This window comes from Hippopotamus amphibius, chromosome 4, assembly GCF_030028045.1.
Source record: "Hippopotamus amphibius kiboko isolate mHipAmp2 chromosome 4, mHipAmp2.hap2, whole genome shotgun sequence".
Classification (NCBI taxonomy): domain Eukaryota; kingdom Metazoa; phylum Chordata; class Mammalia; order Artiodactyla; family Hippopotamidae; genus Hippopotamus; species Hippopotamus amphibius.
In genome coordinates this window covers 26,892,434-26,900,593 of record NC_080189.1, presented here as the reverse complement: position 1 = coordinate 26,900,593, position 8,160 = coordinate 26,892,434, and positions in this window count along the sequence as shown.

The window sequence follows — 8,160 nt, the reverse complement described above, 5'->3', positions numbered from 1 at the left end:
GAAGAGACAATAAGTTACGAGTTTAAAAAAAAAATGAAAATGAACATATGCCATAGTACACATTTCAAAAATAAAGCAGATGTTTGTAGAATAGGAGGACAGTAGAAGTTTGCCTTAAGGAGACAAAAAGCTGAGTTAAATTCTCCAAAGTAAGAAACATAATGATTAAATTCCTAATACACCAGCTAAAAAAGAAATCAATGTTTTCCTTTATAGTTTCAATTCAAAGTGTATGTAAAGACATCAGTACATTTCTTCAGGCATCATCACTATCCCCATGCAATAATCCAAAGATCAATCCGTGAAAAATAACTATGACTAATCTTACAATCACACAATTCAAACTTGTATTTTCTTATTTTTTCTTCCTTAAAGGGTTTTGTTTTTTCTCTCCCTTAAAGTTCATGTGTCTAGTCCCCTGTATATTTCTCACAGTTAATTGTTAGAGTTGTATGAAGGTGATTATAAGATTAGTAACTCAAGGCCCACGGGAGAATAAAAAAGAATCTCAACAAATAACTTCTGCTCTCAAAGAGCTGAAGGTAGACCCCATCCTAAAGTAAGACTACAGACAAGGCAAAGGTGGTCTTTCTTCATCTGGGATACTCTTCCCTTTCTCCCATGATAAATATCACACCTAAACTTAGTCAAGGAGGACCCCTGCCTTAGGCCTATGCTTGAGAGCAGTATTCCACACCATTTGTGATCAAAGGATGAAACTTATATTTTCAACTTTTTGTAGATATCTCCATAAAATACTGTGGCATTTTCAGAGTACAAGTTCCTAAGTGTTTATTCTCAAGTAAGTTTTCCATACTTATTGTTTGATATCCAGTTGCAAAAAGTGTATGTACTGGCATCACGGCATAGATCATATTTTGAATAACACTACTTAAGAGGGCTCTACATATCACAAACCAAAAATAAAGAGTACATCAACACCTCTGTCATCAGGTCTGGCACTCAGTGCAGGCACAGTACAATCATAACTCTAATCATCCACTCATGTGATTAATACCATTCAAGCCCTATGCTTCTCCTCCCCTATGGACTCAAATCCCAGCAAGAGGGGAGGTGAGTGCACCTAAATGCCACAGAGGTTTGTGCTTAACGCTGCTGCCAAGTTTGAAGACATCCTGCTTTAGAGCATGGGGAGGATGTGAGCAGAGGAAACATTTGTGTAAGAGAAAAAAATTAACTTGCAAACGTTCCCTCTGTTAGCGTGACTCTAATAGATTCATGCGTAATAAAACATTGTTTCCCAGTAATGCCAAACATCAATTTCCTTGTTTTTTCCTTTTGTTCCAATACATGCTTCCCAGAGATGTGTCATTGTTGTGCAGAGCAGATGAGGACCATTTAACAGAAGTAAACAATATTCCTCTTAAATAAATTTACACATTCACACATATAGATATCAATTACATACAAAAGAGGGGTAAAGCATCAAGCCAATTCTATACTTTGGCAACTAGATGGATATTTAATGCTAATATATAATTATAACTAAATTTTGAAAAGAAAAATTACAATGTCAACTTTATAAAAAATTTTATTTTAGAATACTGTTTCTTATAAAGATAATACAGAGAGCTGCTATATACCCTATACCCAGTTTCCCCGATTATCACTAGTGTCTTAGTTAATAGAGATGTTTGTTATAATTAGTAAACTGATATTGATATGTTATTAACTGAAGTCCAAATGATATTCAGAATTCTTTAGTTTTTCCTGAATTTATTTTTTTGGTTCTAGGATCCCAGAGTACCACATTACATTTAGTAGTTATATCTCCTTAGCTATTTCCAGGCTGTGACAGTTTCTAAAATTTTCCTTGTTTTTATGACCTGGACAGTTTTGAGGATTACTGGTCAAGTGTTTTGTAAATGTTCTTCATTTTGGTTTCTCTGATTTTTTTTTTTTTCATGATTATACTGATTTATGGATTTGGCAGAGGAAGACCTCAGAGATTAAGTGCCATTCGCCTCACATCATATCGAGGGTTAACCCTGTTGATGTTAACCCTGATCACCTGACTTGAGGGAGTGTTTGTCAGGCTTGTGCATTATAAACTTAACCTTTTTCCTCCTTTCCCTACTGGACTCTTTGGAAGGAAGCATATGCAGCCTATACTCAAGGAGTAGGAAGCTATGCTTTGCCGCTTTGAAGATGGAGTGCTAGATATGTGTCATTTGGAATGTTTCTGCATAGGAGATTTGTCTCTTCTCTCCATGTTTACTCAATCATTATATTGTTATGAACTCATTGATATTACTTGTATTTTGGGGCAAATAATCCACTATTACTTTATTTATTCATTCATTCTCAAATGATTCAGGTTTAACCATTGGGAGCTTTTTCAGTTGGTTTCTGTGTTCCTTTGACATACCCTCATAATGTTTTGTTTTGTTTTTTTCTCCCCCCCCCACCCCCTGTTTGTATTTTGTGTTGATTTAGTACTTCCTTAGTTGATGGAACTACAAAATGCTCCAAGGTCATCTTATATATTTTGGATTTTTCCAAAGAACTCTGTTTTTAAAATCTGAGAATAGTATTAGAAACAAAGCTAGGTGTGCTCATTGTTACAGGGACGTAGTTGTTTCTAGGTTCTCTTAGCTGGCAAAGCAAGTAAATATAGTAACACATGTGTATATAGATATTTGCAATTATGTATGTAATCACCTTTATATTAGGCCAAATGTGAGTTCATATGATGTCTCCAGCTCTGATTCATTAATGTATGGATCACTGTAAACTCTTCTTCCTTGCTTATCTTGGACCACCCTCTCCAACAGTGGGAAACCTGGCTCCCACCATCTACTGCACGTTTACTTAATTGTTCAATTCCAGTGCATGTGTATAGCACTATCAATTGCTCATTCATACTCCCGTTTGAAACAACTTTATCAATAGCTTATATACTCCATTTACAAAATTAGGTCAGCCCATTTTTTCCCATCCTCTTCAGTAAATTGTTTCCATATGTTTGTAATGCAGCTGAATGATTTTATTACATTCTACGTTTTGTCCTGGGGTCCCCTGACCTCCTAAAGGATGTTTTAAATGTGCATATACTAAGATTCACTCTCCCTGCCTTAAAGTTCTGTGGATTTTGACACACGCATTGTGTCACGCATACATCATTGCACTCTCATACAGAATAAGCTTCACCACCCTGAACTCTCTCCTGGGTCTCGCCTAGTAAATCTCCCTCTTCCCCGAAAAGCTCATGTAAATCACTGATCTTTTTTATCATTACTTGAGTTTTGCCTTTTCTAGAATTCCGTGTAATTGGAATCATACAACATTCAGCCTTTACAAATTGATTTCTTTCACGTAACAATATGAACTTAAGATTCATCCCTGTATTTTCATAGCTTGATAGCACATTTCTTTACTGAGTAATATTCCGTTGTTTGATGTATCAGTGCATTTATCCATTTATCTATTGGTGACCACCAAGCCATAAACATTAGCTTGTAGGAGATACTCATGGTGATACAAGATTTGAATTAAAGGGGGACAAAGTGGGACATGGCTCCAAGGGACACAAAAAGGACAAACAAGATGACACAGATGTTGAATTCGCGGAGAAAGGCTCTAAAATATTGAATATGTAAAATATGTTTCTACAGTTAAAGATGTATATAATGAGGGAAATATGCAAAATGTTGGAGGAGATATAAAACCTGTAAAAGGATTAAATGGGAACTGAAAAATGAAATATATTTAAAATAAAAATAAATCACTTGATGTGCTTGACAGAGAGCACAGTAGAAAAGTACAGAAATAATACAAACTAAAGTCATAGGGAAAATGAAATCAAATTGCACTGAGACTCAATTGAAATAAAATATTAAAATGTTATGATAAAATTCATTTTTAACATTAATATCTAAAGTGAATCATCAGAAAGCAAAGACTGAAATAAAATAAACTTATTCTAAATGTTTCATGGCCTAATATCAAGTGAATAATTGTAGACCCTGAAGAAACGATATAGAGAAGGGGGAAAATGTTTTGAAAAAAATAAAATTTATTTTCATATGTTATTAAATAAACCTATTCACTGATTAATGAATTCCAAGCAGGGTTGTGTATTCTTTTTTCCATTTTCTGTTTGTTTATGATGGGAAGATTAGTTCAGGGCTAGTTTTTCTGTTATTCATAGATATGAAAGTTCAAACATATTCTTTATCCACACTTGTTAATATCTGTCACCAGCTTTACGAACAGAATATAGAGGCAGAATTTTTGATTTCAAAAATTGCTATCATTCACTGAGTCAAGTAAAACACACGTATATATGCCAAGCACCCATATTTAACTTGCAGTTAGTCCTCAGTGAATCTTAGAAGTGTCACATTAATCTTGATAGTTACAGGTGAGGAAACTGAGGTGTGTAGCCACATATGTAATTAATGACAGTTCTGGGATGTGAATCCAGACTGCCTGAGTCTAAATCCATGTATTTTCTGGTTTATGAAGTGCAAGAAATCATTAACTACTATTGCTGTTATTACAGTATTCTCTAATTTAGGTATCTTCACTCACTGGATGCAAATCCTAAATGTCAGTTAGGTAAAATCATTGCTATCTAACTATAGAACAAATATTTATATCAGAAAACCACAGGGAGATATTTTTGACTTCCTGAGAACCAATACACCCACCTCAAGTAAATCAGTGTTTACAAAAATATTTTTAACCTTAGTCTTCCCCAAATAGCCATTTATGGTACTTTCAAAATGTTAGACTAAAAGACCCTTATTTCAAAATTATTCTATAATAATAATTCACTCCAAATTGCATTCTTCTAGATCTTGTAAAGATACGTGCTTAGAGAGAAATGTCTGATTTAAAGCATAATTGAACTATCTAAGTTCAATGTGGACTGAATCTTAAAATTGTTCTTCTCATTGTAAGTTGTAAATGCCAAATATGAAATACAATATTACAACAAATATTATAAAAACTTTCTACAATGTAGTGGTATTTTATTAAGTCAATGCTAAAGCTTCGTTATTTTGAAAGCTGCTTTTGACTGTAAAGTTAGGTTTACTGTTTGGCTTATTGGTTGTTAAATTTCAGTACTATGGAAGGGAAACTTTTCAAACTAAATGGTAGAAAGCAGATTCTGACATTTACAGCACCATTTGTATAGCACAAAGAGTGATGGTGGGAAAAAATCTCTCCCGCCTGGGCATTCATTTGCCATGGAATTTTATAGTAAGGCCCTAGCCAAACTTCTTCATAAAGTGGGTAATGCGTATCAATCTAAGATTTGGGGCATCATATAGTATATTCCCAATTTGGAAAGATACTGGAGAAATTTTAACACAAAAACAGATCGATTCTATTCAAACATAAAATTTGTCCTATAAGCCTCTACGGTTAGAGTTTATGGTAAGATATCAATCTAAAAATGAACTACAAATGCTTGAAAACCAAAAATATGGAGATCATAAAAGGAAGCAACTTCAGTTTTCTTAGTGGCTGGAAGTGGTACACCAAAGATACCATGTCTTAAACCCTAGGATCTGTAAATACGTGAGAGTATAAGGCAAAGGGGAATTAAGGTTGCAGATGGAATTAAGGCTACTGATCAACTGATCTTGAGATGAGATTATCCTGGGTTATTTTAGTGGGCTCAGTATAAACACAACTTTACTTTTAAGTGAAAGAAGGAGGCAGAAGAGTCAAGAAAGATTTGAAGATGCTGTGCTGCTAGTTTTGAAAATGATCAAGAGACCACAAGTCAAAAAAGGCAGTCTCTAGAAGCTGGAAAGGACAAGGAAACAGTTCTCCATAGAGCCGACAAAGGATCTCCATCCTTTTGACACCTTGATTTTAGCCTAGCAAGACCCATTTTGGATTTCTAACCTCCAAAACTTGAAGATAACAAATTTGAGTTGTTTTAAACCACTGAATTTATAGTACTTGGTTAAAGCGGCGATTAAAAACGATTACACTGATTTTGCACACTGATTAAAATAACCCCATTTTAAACAAAATCCAAACTTAGAAGAGCTTAAATTTTCCAAATAATTAACTGAATTGAATTAAGAGAATATGTCACAAAACAGAACATTTTCTTGGCATTGATTTGAGATTACAAGCACTAATTAAAGTTTAAATTTTCTTTAATCATTGAAACATATCTTCGGTGTATATATATGTATATAACATATTCCATAAAATAGTCTTAAAATGTTTAACTTTTGTAAAGTATCTTATTTTAATTAAACTAAGGTTTTGTCAGTATTAAAAAAGACAAATACTTTAAAAAGTTTAAAGGTAAGTGATGATTGCACTAGTTTAGTGATACAGATGTGCTCAGCTCCCTATGCTTTTTTCTTTTTGCTCACCTCTAATCACTGCATCAATAACTTTCATTGCATTTTCAAAATATGAGTTATAAGATTAATTTATTAAAGATTTTGTGGTGTGATTAGGGAAGGAAGGGACATGACAACATGCAACATTTAGCATCTCACTCCAAAACTCTTCGTTTTGTTCTCCACCCGTGCTTTTCAGCCATTTCTTCTTTCTCTTTAACTCTCTTGCTTCATAGCTTTCTCTCCAGTTTTCAAATTTAATTCTTTGTATACATCATATTACTCAGTAAAGATACCTGAGTTTCCATTCTCTTGGAAAACACTAGATATTTGTAAATAAGACATATATTTTTACCTTAATATGTATATTTTTTCATTTTCTGTCACAGCTGATTAAAATCAGTCAGCTTTGAAGGCTATTGCTTGGGAAAAATAAATATCCTTTCCTATCTACAGAAAATCAGTTAAATGCAACCAAATCAAGAAGTAAGTGCAAATATACATACATATGTGTATATATATATACACACATATATATATGCACTATAATATATATATACTTTATAGTATATATGCATATAAGCATATATGTGTATATATACATATATATGAATGTGTGTATATGTATATCGATATATATATGCTGTGTACGAGACTAAATTGCATGTCATTACCAATTCTGTTGCTAACGGCAACATCTTTAATTATCAAAAAGCCCATTATTTGTATAGAGTTTGGCAGCAGACAAGGAACTAGAGTTTATCCAGGACGCAGAATATCATCACATGCAGACAAGCTTAACAGATTTGGGGTTCTGTGAAAGAGGAAGCAATGGAACTCCTGAAAGTATATGCCACAAATGATAGGAATAAAGGCTAGTAGGGTAGGTTATTCACAGCAGAGATTCCCAGGGGCAGAGTAAACAGTGCTTCCAGGACGATGCTGACCTATTCCCTTCCCTTTTCACTTCACCAAATAAGGAAAATGATTCCCACTGGCCAGAGATAGAAGCCAACACAGGAGATGTGGTGGCAAATGGAGAGGTGATCGTGACAGTGACAGCAGAGAGAACAGGGTGCAGTGATTCTACATTGGCTTCAGGGGACCATCAGCCAAAGGCTATGGACTGTAGGAGGGATAAGCTTTGGTCGTGGTAGTGGCCTCTGAATGGTGACCTGCAGGATGTCATCAAGTTTCATGAGGAGATAAATGGGATAATAGGAGAGAGCAGAACAGAGGAACTGCAGGAGAACTGCTAGAGTAAATGGTCTAGGGGAACACAGCCCACTCTCTGTATTTAAGGAAAGTCCTAACAAGAGAACTGACGCGCCGCCGTTGGCAAATGGATGACCATTGGTTAAATGTCTGTAAGAACAACCCATTGAGGTGACTCTATAGCTCTCCACGTAGAGGCTGAGCTAATGTTTCACAACATTTTCTCCTCCTGCTTAAACACTTGAACCTGTACTGCATACACTTCATACTTTATTTCCTCTGTTCATATCCAGAAACCCAACTACCATCCTTGTTTCCGTGCCTGAAGACACTCACACGCTCAGAAAACCTGCTTCTGCATCTTACTAACTAGATAAAGAGCACTTTACAAATTGGTCTGAAGTTATAGTAGTGTGACTATAAAATAATTGAAGTGGGTTTATTAAGACACATAAGGATATTAATCTTATTCTTTTGGAATCATGGCATATAATTAGCAGACTTTTTCTGCATTAGTCTGATACTCACAATATCATTGTGTTTAATGTCAACCATAGCTCATATTTGTCTTACAGTTCATTTCTATTGCATAAATATACTTCCTACT